The sequence below is a fragment of the Falco naumanni genome, chromosome 1 (genome assembly GCF_017639655.2).
Source record: "Falco naumanni isolate bFalNau1 chromosome 1, bFalNau1.pat, whole genome shotgun sequence".
In the NCBI taxonomy this organism is placed as follows: Eukaryota; Metazoa; Chordata; class Aves; order Falconiformes; family Falconidae; genus Falco; species Falco naumanni.
Window position 1 is genome coordinate 24533946 of NC_054054.1, and position 14688 is coordinate 24548633.

A 14688-nucleotide genomic window follows, 5' to 3' on the forward strand; every position below is an offset into this window, starting at 1 on the left:
ATCAATGTAATATGCAGAGCCTGAAAGCCTAGGCTGTTGTGTGTAGGTGACTTTTGTTGTTCTTAGGTCTAGGTTTCAATCCATGGGTATAAATAATATGATAGTGTAAATAATAATACAGTGTATGCTGAAATAGAATATAAGGTATTGCCCACATCTTGGATTTCTGCTGAGTGCTTTTCCCAATGTTTTGGGCAGGGTGTACATTAACATATACATATCTCCAGAGTGTTAGGGTGATCCAGCTCGCACTGTTTATGTTTGCTGGCTAATGGTACTGCCAGAAAAAGGCAGTCAGTTCCTGAGAGTTACTGACAAAGATACTGCTGCTGCAGTTCATTCAGAGTACGTTCCTGTGCTTCCTCCAGATTTTTCACTGTTCTGCATTTTGTGCTTTTTCTCCCCATTTCCTTCTAAGTTGTGACTTGTCTTTTAATAACTACTAAAACCATGATCTCGTGCAAGTTGTAACAGACTTGTTAAAGCCAAAATTTCACTGGTATGCAGCCTAGTTGAGGATGGGGCTTCTGTCTTTGTTCCAGTTCATTACCTTAGGTTTCCTAGTCGTCTTTTCTGAGCAGTTCTCCTGTGTTAACCCACCTGATTGCTGGGGCTCTTCCTAACTCCTCCTGGTTTTGTTGAAGGATAACTTGGAAAGTTTAGAATGGTCTCTGATTGCGTTGTGCATGATATACTTTGTATATGTTGACAAGTTTAGTCTGTAATGAGAAAAGTACACAGCCATTCTTTGAGCAAGGACACTGGAACAATTAGGCTTTGAATAAGGATACTTTGAGGATGCATTGCCAGCTTGGCAAGAATACTCAAGGTCCATGTATCCTTAACTGAACCACCCTCATTATAATACTAAAAATCACACCCGTAGGTCAAAAAGACCCTTCCCCAGGTAAAGACCCCTCCCCCGAGTATGTTTGATAGTGGAAATCGGTGTGTAACCATATTATAATTCTATGTTAATTGCTAACTTATCAGTATAAAGAGGATGGATTTGGAAACTTACTAACTGTACATATACATTGCAAGAAGTCTCCTTAGGGGGGCTTGCTTTGTGGAACACCACCTAGCCCTCAGCTCTGTGCAAACCTGAAATAAATAAGCGATGTCTCCCTGAGCGTGTGAGAATTTTCTTCTTGCACACCGGGCCACAAGTCTGCTCTTCAGACAACAGTTTCAGCACTGTCTACGGCTGTATGCTGAGAGTGTGCTCTTTTTTTTCATTAATTATGTTCAGATTTGCCCCTGCTACTTTCCTAACACAATAGCTATTGCTCTCTGCTAAGTTTCCACTCACCTTTGGCTTTGTCCTCTCTGTGGGGCTAGCTGGTGGCCTTTACCCTGACCCTCTCAGCTGTGTACAGTGGCCTCAGGTCATTGACTGTTGTTGCAGCATATCCACTGGTCTGGGTTGGCTGCCTGTGTCCCATCTGGGCTGTGCCTTGGGAGGAGAAGACCCGCTTTTATAGAAAGCAGGACTTCAGGTATCTGTTCCTGATCTGCAACGCTGCTTGTTTCACAAGGGTTTATTGCAATGGTCCAGCATAGCTGGGTAGGTATTTCATGTGTACTTGTCCACGGTTCCTTTGCTGTCTCTGCTTTGTTATTGCCTAGGGGATACGCACTTGGTCAACTGACTGATGAGTTTGTTCTCATGGGGTTTCTGTTGCAGTGCACTGTGACCATGGTCTGACAATAGCTTGTTAGAATCCCGTAGCTTTTACGGCCTGTTTTAACTGCAGTTCCTGCTGGAGCGTGCTTTAAATGTTCTGGTTTCTGAGTCGTAGGCTTCATTTGTATTGTGACAAAGGAATGTAGCTCCGTTTTGTGGAATTGAGCAGGTTTAGGTCTTGGAGAGTTAACTGAAATTGTCTGGGGCTGGGAGCCCTCCTTTTCTTGGGCAGTGTCTGTTTTCAGCATGCCTCGTGCTATTGTGTTTGTGCTTACAATTGTGTATTTGTAGCTAATGAGTGCCCCTACTATTCTTAGACGTTCAGCTGTGAAGTACATATTGATCTCCCAGTTTCAGCTCTTACCTGCTGAGATTTATGCTCTGTCCCCTTTGAACATAATCGTAGTTTATGCACAAGATTAGCCTTTTCCTTGGAGGACAGCATGAGGCTTGTGGTCAAGTGGGCGATTGTCCTGCTGCTTGGGGCTTCCCATCCTGTGCAGCATTTTAGTATGGGCAGGACTGAGTGATGCCAAGATGCTATGGCATGGTACGCTCTAGAAATTATTTCTGATTGTATCTGTCAAGTGTAATGGCTATATCACATGCTTAAACTTGTGTGATGCTGCTAGCATCTTGGTCACGTTTGTAGTTACCTAGCTCGTGATAGAAATGGCTTTTCATAGTGTCTGTTAAGATCTATAGTTAGGCTATGCATGCCATAGGGCTAATAGCATTTGTCCATGCCAGAGGTGAGTCACTAACTGAACATTTCTTTTTCTCCCAAGGCTGTTCACCCATGATACACTCAAAGTGATAATGCATCTTAGTTTTATGTTTTATTGATGTTCTGCACTTGCCCGTTGCTCTCAGATGAGGACATCTCCAGCAACTGGTTGCACTTTTGGCTTTAAATACTGCTGTTAGCATTGCTTCTGGAATTGCCTTTACAATCCAGTTGGAGTCATGTTGGCAGTAGGTCAGAAAGCATTGCTGAAAATGTGGCAATTCTCTGACTGCTTGCTGTGGAGCAGGGACTGAAGGTCTCTGGATCTGCAAAGTCCTCCTTTTAGTTGCTTTTTGTCAGGGCTTTGTCTCCATATTTGTTGTGCTGTCTTTGAGGGGGTTTTGTTTGCATGTTCTGCTCTGCTTGTCTCTAGCACCTGATATATCATGGAATATAACCTGATTCTCCTTCTGCAGCTGGACTGAACTCTTTGTGTTTCATTAACTTACAACAGCATATGCATTGGGTGCTGATACCTGCACTGCTCTGTCTGTCGTTTTATCTCCTGAGCTCCTGCAGTCTGAGCCTGTGTAATTAGGCTAAACTATTGGCTGTTACTGTACTGATGGTTGCTGTGGGTAGCTGTAGTTGGTTTAGATCTTTGAAGACATTTCTGCAAGGGATTAGGTCTGTCCTACACCATTTCCTGCTGGCTGGAATAGTATGTCCACTGAATGACGTTGCCTTTCTCTAGGGTCTTGAAAGTAGATGTTCGTACTAGAATTCTCAGCCTCTTAATGTAAGTACAGATTTCCACTTCTGCTTCTTGATTTCAGGGTGTTCTGTTTGGGGTTTTTTTGTTTGTTGGTAAATTTTACTAAAAGTCTTTATAGTCTCTTTTTAAGGGAACACTGTGTTTATTGAACAAGGCAAGTAACTTGATTTCCCCCCCAAGCATTACTCCATGCAAAGTGTCTCTCCCCCCACCCCGCCTTATTTGAGATAGAAGAAAGCTGTATTTCTTCAATTTTTCTCTCCTGTGACCAGCTTGGTGTATGGATTTCTAGGCAAGAAAGCCTAGCAGCTAATGTTACTAGCAAGGTTTTTCCTAACATTCTGCCTTTCTGCCGTGTTTCTCAAAGTCAGTTGTGATGAATCCCGTTAACTTAATGAGCTACCAGCATATTTTGTGTATCATACACTGAATAACGTGTTAAGGCTGTATAAAATGCAGTTTGCTTTCCTTATTTAGCAGAAAACCTCAGCTGTGGCATAGCGTCGTAGGTGAGTACACACAAATGAAAATACTGTGCTTTAGGTTTTGGGGTATCTACCCTGCAGGTTTCTTCATGAACACCCTTGGGTTTGGGCACTGCTGTGACCCCCAGTTTAATTTCCACTTTTTTTTTTCAGTGCTGTCTCTGACCTATGTTAAGAGTTGCAAGATCACGGTACTGGTTAAACAATGGCTATTATGGCTGTATGTAGTTTGGTTTTATGGTTAGTTTTGGTTAGTTTTGTTTGTTTTAAGGGGACATGTTTAATGTTTGTAAAATCAGCTTTAATTTGAAATAATAACAAAGTGTTAGTATTTCAAAGTCCTTGGTTCTAGTGTTGACTGTTGCTGACATCATGTGGTCTTGGACAGGTTGCTTTTCTGAGCATGACTCATTGGTAGCACCTGCACTGCTGATAGCAAGGAGTGCCTTAAGATTTGTTCTGTATTTTTAACCTTTTAACTGCTGCATGAGTAGTTGGGGAGGGGGGAAGGGGCTAGAGGCAAGTTCTTAGTTGCTGTATTTTAAAGAGAGGGAGTTGAGACATGTTTAAGCGAAAGAAATTTTGTTATGAGCCTGGACATAATGAAGGCATAGATATACCTGAAATGAAAAGTAAGATGTAAACAGGTAATGAATGAGTATACCTTCTTACTTGAGTAAGATGTAACACTAGCAGGAGCCAGGATGTGGTCTCCATAAGTGATGCTTGATGCTGCAAGAAACAGTCATATGGGAAAAGTAAAGGGTGGAATACTTGCGTGGGAGTTGTCAACTGACATGGAAAAAGGGGACTGCACTTAAAGCGTTCTACTGATACGATTTCTGCAAACTTTTGTCTATAGCAATGGAAACAGACTACAAATCTAAGAACCTTGGAAGATGAGGAATTGCTTCAAAAGGTGGTGTAATCAGCCCTGGTAGCAGGGGGTCCAGATAACAGCGATGAGGTGCTGTCAATCTTAAGTAAACTAGTGACCAGGAGATGTTTGCTGCTGATATGTGCTTGATGATAATACCTGTCCCCTCCTGAAAAAGGGTAAGATGGAGAATGTATGGGTTGAAGAATAACTGGTTAGTTTAAGAGTTTTGGTGCAGCGGAAGCAAGGTGGGTGATATGAAAGGCTGGTAACCGTTCAACCAGAAGAATGGAGTGAGAAAAAGCTGGGTGCAAGGAAGAGGCAAACAAAGCCTTTAGTGATAGCCAATATCGCACGCTAAGGTTAAATTGGAAAATGAGTCCAGCTCAGGCTGAAGTTAAATATGCTAACAGTAACATGCTAGGTTTAGAATACTTTGTGATTAATCTGATTTTGTTGTGACGCATTGTAAATCTAGACTGTCTCCATGGTATTCAGCAAATCTAATGTACTCTCTAGGGTACAGTCTTAGTTGTGCTAGGCCAGGTATTTTATGTATTGATTTCTATTTAAGAATCTGTAGGCTTACATACAGAGACAAGTTGTTTACTGATTTCAGAAAGACTGACGAATGGTCCAGGGGCAATCCTGCTAAAAGTGTTCCTGTTCGATCCCACAAGCTGGAGGTGCAGACAGATGTTGGAAAGGGAGATACTCATATGGTAGAGCTGATTCTCTTCTTAATGATATGGCCTTTACAGTATTTTTTGTCTGGCAGGATATGAGAGAGAACGAGATGCCCTGGACTAAATTTTTGGCTCGTGTTCATTATTGAAGCTTCATTTCAAAATAGTTTCACAAAAATCAAACCAAGAAACAGAAATCAGAGATGGAGAAGCTTTCTGTCTTTACAGGAAATAGCTATGCTGTAATCCAGGGTGAGATTGAGGTATTTGCAGGCTAGCTTTGAAGTAGGCTATTGCTAAATGGAATCCATTAAGATCTCTGTAGCATGCACAATCCAGCAAGAGTCTTGGGAAATCAGACTCGGGTGACTTGCGCGCACCAGTTGGGGCGAGTGGGGCTGTGCTGTCAGCAGGAAAGCACGCACTGTTTCTGCTTCAGCAGCAGTGTATGATGCAGACATTCTTTTTGCCACAGTAACATTTCATCAACTTGCTTCTGCTTTATGCGAGTGATGAGAGAGGAGAATTGCACCCACAGGATGGTATTTTTTTGTCCTTTAGTGGCCAAAATGAAGGCTCTTGTTTTTTTTGAGAGGTCCGTGATGGCTGGCAGATTTGGAACTTGTGGACTAGCGGCTCTTAGTTCTGGTTTAGACTGCTTTTAGAGGTGGGATATACTTTTATGGAACCAATGTAAGCTTCCTGAGAGAAGGCCCCATTTCTCTGTTAGCTTTTGCAGATCCTTTGACCCTCAGCCTCAGGAGTCTGCAGCCCGCAGCTCAGAGTTGGTGTTGTAGACCATTACTACTAGTTGGGCGTTTTCTGGGAGAGGGGAAATTAGTTGTGTCAAAAGTGGTGGAGTTGGTAAGTATTTTTACTGTGCATGTGGAAAACTACGTGACCCTTAAACCAGAAATGGGGAAAGTAAATACTTTAGGAATGTCTTACTTTAATGCCCTGAAGGTGTTCTAAGGAACAGTGAAATGGTACAGTCCAAGTAAGCCAAGTGTATCATCTACATGCTGCCTATATAGATTACTAGTGAAACATGCCTTATACTAGTTAGGAGGTGTTCCATATATTTGTAAAGAATGTGTGATTTTATTACAGTAACAAAGCTGAGCTCAAAAAATGGTTTTGAAACCTGCATCAAGTTATTTTGAAACCTAAATTAAGGAGTTCCTAAGACTGCCATCTGCTAATGTGACAGTGCTTTACAAATAAAGTAGTAGTATCCCCCCCTTTTTAAAGAGCACTAAGCTGAGACAGTGTGGAGTGGCTTGTCCATTTCCTGTGTGACCTTGGACATCACAGATGAGAACAAAATCTGTTTTGAACTTGAACTATTGCTTTCGACTTTACTGTGTTCCTTATTGAAATGACTGAGCGAGGGGTGGGAATGGGCAATGACCTGAATAAAACAGAGTGTGTCACGTAACACGCTGAGTGAATGAGTCAAGCAGAGACTAGACCAAGTAGATTTATAGATGTTAGAAGGAAATTGATTGATGAAATTTTACTTCCAGGTTTGAAATAAAAGGTCTGTTTGGCCATGAGGTTTGTTGTTGTTGTTAAAGAAGAGAAGGATAAAAATTGATCTGCTTTTGTGTAGATGACAACAATACAGGTAAGTGGAAAGTGCCACTTGGACACGCTTGAAGAGCTATCACTATATCAAGTTTACATCCCGTACCTGATAGAAGGAAAGAGAGATGGAATGCAGTTTAAGGTAACGCTGGTACTGCTACAGCTGGAATGATCTGTGCAGCTAACCTCTGTTACCTTGAGCCATTGCCAAAACTTCAGCATTCAGAGAGCAGGTGGGTGCTGAGTTCCTGCCTTGCCAGTGACATGGCAAAACCTTTGTTCTGGCTCCTGCGTGCTAGACAATTGAGGGAGCAACAGTGGCAGAAAGAAAAGGCAAGGGTAAGTCCCTTGAGAAATTTTAATGTCTTTGCTTCTCCCTCTGTGCCTGTGTAGAAGGTTTGTGTGCCCTGGGCCACGTACAAAGGGAAGTACTTGGTGTTTTGCTCCTTATAGATGATGGCTGATGGGGCTAAGGAGACTTGCTGTAATCCTACAGTGGCGATGTAGTTGATCACACTCTACCATATCAACTCTGCCTCTGGACACTGGAGATGATAGGACAATGGCGGTACTAGAGCATTATGCGAGTAGGAAGAATCAGTTTTAAAGGGGCTAGGTGCTCCAGTGGTGATAGTAGGGTCAGGTGTTTACACCCTTGGTAGACCTAGTGAATAAGAGGTGCTTTGAAGGGGAACTACTGATATTTTCTCCTTTGCCAAATAAGCATAGGTTAAAGAATGAAGGAGGCCATTACAAATCTGGCAGGCATTTTTGTCTTGCGTCTTCTGCTGGCACAGTTGTTTCTTTTGACAAGATCTGTTGGTGCAGGTTTTGCCTAGGAAGACGGGAGTAAGCTCTTATAGCAAGATTGTGTTTTCACCAGGAAGGGCTACACTCACCTGACAAGCCCTTTGCTGCCATAAAGCAAGGTAAAGCTATTGACGGTTAGCCCACAGCATAGACCTGGCCTCAGTGTAAAGGTCTGGGCAAAGCTATTTATTTGAACTAGGTCTTAGTTAAGCACATGTTGTAAGAGAATGAGGTTTGTTTTGTTTTTTTTTCCTGGCATGTAGCGTATCATCAAGGAGAAACCCATCAAGTTAGTGTGTGTTTGTTTGATTTTTCTAATAGCATCTCCTAGTCAGGAGAACATGCTCAGAAAGGACTTAGAAAAGTAATTTTTGGTCCCAAACTTGACAGTGCTTTTGAGCCTTTCTTATCTCTGTTTCATGTCTTTAATTTGGAAGGGTGAAAGGGAAAGTGATTTCTAATCCAGCTAAACACATCTGACTCCAAACTTCGATTTGTTTGCTTGAGAATGAGATACGCAGATGAGCTGTCTGTGTAAATGTTTAATGAAAGAGGTTAGAGTGGTGGTTTGCTCTGACACTCGTACAATTTGAAGTATTTGTATTGTGCTTTGGATAAGAGTTGTGTGTTTTTTCTCTTTTTTTCTACTTGATATTTTAATTCTCCTGGGTTTAAGAATAAGTGTATTCAGTTTTTTAAAAAGTCAGTGATGGGAGATGGATAAATGAGATGTTTAACACAGCTTCTTGAAGAGAGCATGTGTCTGAACTTCTGTTTTGTGAGACAGTTGATGTCCCCCACTTCATGTCACTTGTCAAGCAGTGACATCATAAGGGACAGAATTGGGCTGATTCTTACAGCTTTGAAAAAAATGATTTTAGGAATATGAAAACAGTGTTATAGAGATACTGCAATATAAAATACACTGCAAATATAAATAATATGGAGAATTGCCTTTGTTTCTGAAATATGCATATGTATAATATTTGGAGCTCCATTTTACCCTAGAGCTCTTTGCTTTTCTCCTGTCAGTAAGGAACTCTGTATGTTTAGATGTTACCTAAGAAAAAGGAAGAAGGTGTTACGACTTCCTTGTAATTAATGGATTTGCTTAGAATTCATGTAGAGTGGGGAGTCTCTCTAGAGGCTAGTGAAAACCTCCACCCCAGCCCATTTCTGATTTCTTGTTGTGTCCTAACTACTCTTACAAATTGCTTACCACAGCACTCTGCTCGTTGCCCCTGGCATATTGTTGCAGAAACCCCATCTCCAGTGATTTGTAGCAGTATTCTAATTAAATTGTTTATCGGTGTTCATCTATTTGTTTGTTTAAAGCTGAATGCTGTGTGAGTTAGATAAATGTCTTTTGAGTGACCGAAAGAGCAAGTTCAGAGGCAGTAGAGTCACTAAAAGGTTTAATTTAAGAACTTAAGAGTAGCTTCGCTGAACTGTGGATTTCTTTTGATAGAACAGGCTCCATCGAAACAGTAACTAGTAGTATTTTGGCCTGATCGTACATTGACGTGAGTGAACTAGTTTCTCACATGCTTGTAGCACAGAATTTACTATTGGCACAGTCAATTGGTCAATATTGGATCTGTCAAGAAGTTGAATTTTCCTTTTTTGTTACAAAGGCAGCCTGTGGCGTTTGTAATCTTTTTCTGCAGCTCCATCCTCCTCAATCCTTCAGCATTTGCTTTGATTTCCATGACTTGTTGGCTTTGCTTGACATCTTTGTGGAGTTTAGTCTTCTGGGATCAAAGGGGTTATATCTAAATATTTTATGGTTTCAAGTGGGGACTCTGCCAAGAGACTTACTGAGCCCTCCCTCACAAAAGATTTTTCTTCCTTCTACTTGGCACAGATAAAATGATGTAATTGGGACTCGGGTAACTCCCTATTAGCTCTACTTAGATGCTTGGGTACCAGCTAGAAAGGAGCAAAAGGGATTTCCTTCTTCTGCTAGGTTCTCATCAAGTTGACCATGTCATTTGAGGTTTGTTGGGCAGCTCATGTTTTTGTATGACTTCTTGTTGGGTTTATTTTCCATAATGATTTGGGAAAGCTGATTTCCTCCCCCCCCCCCCCCCCCCCCCCAGTCCAGGAACAATTGCTCATCCTTTCCCATCACTGAGGCAGCTGGTTGGAAATAGGCAAAAATTTCACAACTTTTCGAAGCCAGTTGTATTTTTTTCCCTGCTGAGAGCCCTCTAGCACTCTCCTTATCTGTCTTAGAGAAAAATGCAGCCTGTGTTAACATGCTTCATTTCATTTCTGTCTCTGACTCCACCTACCCTAGCACAGTTCAGGATCATTCTTTAGTCTTTCTTGAGGACTCTGTGTGATTGGGGCTTAATCCTGTGCCCCTGCGTCATCAGGGGGTATCACCTCACTTTCTTGACACCTCTCTGTAAACTGTTGTCTCGGTGATGCTTAGATTTGCAAAGGAGCATAGCTTCTGTGTGAGCGCATAAGGTGAAGTTGCCTGGGCTTTCAGAAATGCTTCCCGCCTGACAGTGCCTGTTGAGCCCCTGACAGATTTTGCCACATTCTGCAAGGGCTTTGGAAGAAACTTCTAGGTATTGCAGTGCTTCTGAAAAAATGTGCCTGCAGCATCTAGACAGGGCTTGTAGTCAGTCAGTGATTCCAAACGCTGAGTATTGCGCTGTGACCACACATAACATAGTTACTACTCAGTAATCATAACAGCTAATTATGGTTTCAGTTTTTGCTGTCTCATGGTTGCCTTTCCTGTAATCTCTTAGTACATGGGGTATGGGTTTTGGTTTTCTTATGCAGAAAGATTCTCTGAATGTTTTCTCTGTAAAAGCCTGGACAACTCGTGCCCATCTCAGATGACTGGGAACCAGCGGGTGCCATTGTACATGTCTGCTCCTGGTGCCACCCCTCCCCTGCTCAGGCAGCAACCTACCTGGACTTTTCTACAATGTCATCGACACATGCAGTTAGCCTGAGAGTGTGGTATACCCTCTGTTGTACCGGCGCTCTAGTGAGGAAAAAAAGCTGTTACGTAGAGGCAGTTTTGCCTTACAGATGTGGAATGGAGGTAATTGGGGTACCCAGCGTAGTAGTGAAAGCATGGCTGTATACCCAGGCCGTTGCCACAGGAGAGGACTGAAGCAGAAAGTCATTCTGAGGTTATTTAGAGCTTTGGGGTTTATCAAACTGAGTTTAAGGTATCCCTAGGTGAAAAGGAAAAATGGAAAGCAAGCTAAGCTGTTTACCCAGGCCCCCTGAGCTGAAAGCCTCAGAAGCACCTAGTGTATTGTGTGAATGTGAACTGCGCCAGCTGTGGAGGGTGGCAGTTGTGCCCTGGGCCCTTTGCAACTGCCTTGCACTCCTGTTTGGGCTATGGATGCCCTTGTTCGCTTGCTATGTGAATATATGATTAAGCTCTGGAGCTGCGTTGCTGCAAGCTAAGGAGGCTGGATCGGCATATTCCTGTTTGGTCAGTCCTAACCTAAGACATAAATCTTGTGGTTTTTTTGAATGCCAGACTGTTTGCTGCAAGTTTCTATGCTAGTACTGCCATATACTGTCCATTCTTATGCTCTGGTGAGCTACGGTGATGTGTGCTATCTTTGTGGTTCAAAGAGGGCACTCTGATAATGGTTAAATGCTCACGTCCCCCCCTTTCCCCCCCTCTCTGTATGCCGTAAGGCTTCACGCCTGGAGCTTGCCAGGCAGCCTGCCCCGGGTGTTGTGCGTAGCAGGCAGGAGTAGGGAAGCTCGGCTTTAGGAGAGGGAGCTTGAGTAAGGCAATGAGATTGGGAAGCCTGGCAGTAACTCTTAAGCCAGAAGATAACTCTTGGTTTTGGTTGGTGGTCACTCCTTAAGCAAACATTTGAGAGCTTCAGCAAACTGGGCCTTGCAGCCAAATTGTTTGATGAGGATGCTGGAGATGGGTGACAGGATTGGCTTGTTCTCTGTAGCCTTGGTGGGCTGGGCTATGTAGGGAAGGGCTGTCAGAATGTGCTCTGAGTGGAAGGAGGCTAACTCCTGAAAATCGTTCCCATACTGCTGTACTGATCCTTCTGAGAATTGTCCTTGGTGCTCAGCTTCTGGGTTTCCCAGACTCGGCCACAGGCTGAACAGTTTTGGGCACATGCATGTGCTTTGTGGTGGGTTTTTATTCCAGTTGGTTACTGCGGCCTTAGGGCTTGTCTTTTTTTCTTTTACTTCCTCTTTTCTCGGATGAGTGTGCTTGAGGAATGGACTGGCTAATCTGATGCTTTAATGATAGCCAAATAGCCTTGGTCTCCTTGGTTGCTCTTGAAGTTCTAGTGGCACGACCACTTGATTTCATCCATCCCCTTGAGAGTCCTTCCTCCCTTTCCTACCCGTTGAGAAATGGTTGTGTGTGTGGTATTTGCTGTATAAGCAAGGATAGGTAGCAGCAGAAGCCCAGTGGTTCTGACACAATAATGATCTAATTGCCTTCATCAAGTCCTACAGTTAGTTGCTTGTCTTGGCCACAGAGAGAAAAAGAACTTTTTGCTCTGTGATAATAAGCTGGTTTGGTGTCCTGATGGGAATCCACCTCTAGCAGAGCCCCAGGGCCTGCACAACTAATAGAGAGGAGTTTTAAGCTGAAGCCTGGCTCAGCTGGCAACTGAATCCTTTTTTTTTTTTTTTTTTTTTCCCCTGCAGTTTGGCCATGGGCCCTTTAAGAGGTCTCTGAGCACAATATAAATACTCTCTTTTATTTGTCATAGGCATCTGTACAGCTCCTGGTATGGCTGGCAGTATCTGAGACTCTTGTAGTCCTCCAGCATATGCTGCTGTAAAGCTGGAAGGTGACTTATTCCAGAAGTACAAAGAAAGAGCAGAAATGCATCAAAGGTAATGGAGGAAGCCCCCAGCAACAGCTGCCGTCGTTTCTTTCTGTCCGATCCATAACCAATGTATGCTTCAGCTGTACACATGACTTAATATTTCGGTTGGGCACTTCCAGCTCGTGGTTATGTGACGGGAAGAGAGGTAAACCATAAACTGGTTCTCTAGTGTCAAGGCAAAGGGACATCCTGCAGTGTGTTTGGGATTTGGCTGTGGACTGAGTAAGTGTGCCATGGCTTAGAGACTGGTGGGAAAATATCTTTTAGGAGGAACCTCTGTGGTCCTGTGAACCTAAAGGAAAGCGGGATTAGATTCTTGGGTTGTTCCATGCCTGAGTAATGCCGCAGAAGGGAAACTGGTCCCTGCAGAGTGTAAAATGTGATGTTAACAGTGGGACACTGTGTCCGTGCTACTGTTACAAAAGGTTTTAGCTCAGAGACCTGTCAGCATTTAATTACAGTTGACTTTTAAAACAGTCTTTCTGGTAGGTAAAAGAACATTTTATTATTAAATCTGCACTTCAGACTCAGGAATTTTGAATGTTTGAATTGGTTGCAGAGGCAATTAAGCACCTAAATCCCTTTTGAGATGAGATCATGCCAGTTCTTTCTGTAACAAGGGTGTACAGTGTTTATTCCTGCTTTTTATACAACTGCCATTTGGCTTTTTTCTTTTTTTTTAAATTGTCTTTTGGCTCAGCTAACTAAAGCTAACCTCTCTTCTTTTATTGCTACAGCCCTGTGACTGTTGCTTTATAATTATAAGACACCTGGGAGGAATTTAGTCTAACAGTGATCTTCCTTCAACGTGTTGTTACATCACCCATGAAAAGATCAGAGAGATAACCCTTTGTCCCAGGTAAATTTTAGAAAGTAGAGCAGCATAAGCAAGCTGGAATTGCTGTTTTGCAAAAACAGTGTGTAGGGTTCAGCAGGGAGAGGACTGGGTGACCTCAAATGAAACTTGCCTCAGAGAAAGGAGATGTCCCACTGATGAAGTCTAAGCTTTGGAACAAAAAGTCCCAGAAATAGTTAGCCATAGGTGGTCTCCTGAGAACGTGTAGCGAGATGGGAACTCATGGGAACGCTGCTGTTTAAAAAAGTCCCCTTGTACTATGGTTTCAGGTAACAGCTAAGGTGTGCTGGAATGCTAGGTGTGATCCCCAGCTGACGAATGACCAGAGCTTGGATACAGACTCCTTAGAATTTTTGGTCCCAGCTCCCAAGCAATCTAGTGAATGCCCAAACCAGATTGATCTCAAAGGATTGTACTGTCCCACAGTAAAAAAGGGACAGTTTATACCGCAAACCTGAGGAGTGTCATCTGAAAATTACTGTGTTGCTCTCTGTCTTGAGGTGAGAGTGGTTAAGATCTTCGGTGATCTGAAGTGCTCCAGGACCAGCAGATTGGAAATTCCTTGTTTGAGGAGCCCTTTAGCTCTTAACCAGTGTGGAGGTCCCTTAGTCACCAACAGGTTTCAGACCAGTGGCCTGCAATGATGAAGGGAGCAGCTGACACCTCAGAACTGTCAGAAGCTGTCTGGTTTGCTGTTTTCTTAAGTTTGTTTCTAGTTAGGAATGTACATTTTAACACGGACTTAGATTCTTGGTCAGCGCTGGATTCTGTAAAGCTTGCAGCTATGGAATCATGCAATGTGAGGAGATACCTGACGTTGCATGGTTTGGTTTTCTGATGTAAACGACTATTAATGCATAACATAAATGATAGGGGATTTTTTGCCAAAACTTTTTGTTTACGTGTTATTTAATAACGAGTCATACTGATACACAGCCCTACTACTGATTGCAGGTGGCTCACAAACGTTTGACTCCATTGTCTGATTATTCTCGGTATTTTCATCGAAGAATATAAAACACCGTGGTGAGGGACTCCTGTGTGGTTCTCTTTCCAAAACTCTTGCTTGGAGACTGCTGAGGAAGTGTGCCAGCGCTTAGATATAGGAACTTTTTGGTAGAATGACCTGTATTAAGTAATGGTTTGAAGGTCCCGGCCACAGGAGAATATGGAAGGGATATTTGTGGAAAGTGATTTAAATGCTGACCGAAAACAAGAGACTCCTAAAATGTCTGAAAATTACCACCATTTGTGGTTATTTGCGTTGGTGGAGTTTATCTCCTGTGGAAATGAAGCCCCACTTTCTCAGGGAAATAACCTGCCCAATTGAAACTGAGGGAGT

The 14688-nt window shown here is 42.9% G+C and overlaps 1 protein-coding gene across 2 annotated transcripts in view; it reads left to right on the forward strand.

The window, feature by feature from the left end:
* SLC4A4 (solute carrier family 4 member 4) overlaps positions 1-14688 on the forward strand; it is a 235793-nt gene that overhangs the window by 2166 nt on the left and 218939 nt on the right. The window contains exon 1 of one of the 2 annotated variants that reach the window (XM_040586294.1): positions 1426-1567. The exons of the other annotated variant lie outside the window; for it this stretch is intronic. The gene's annotated coding sequence lies outside the window, so the exon portion shown is untranslated. Of the gene's footprint in view, positions 1-1425; positions 1568-14688 lie in introns of those variants that run through there. 2 annotated transcript variants of the gene reach the window in all.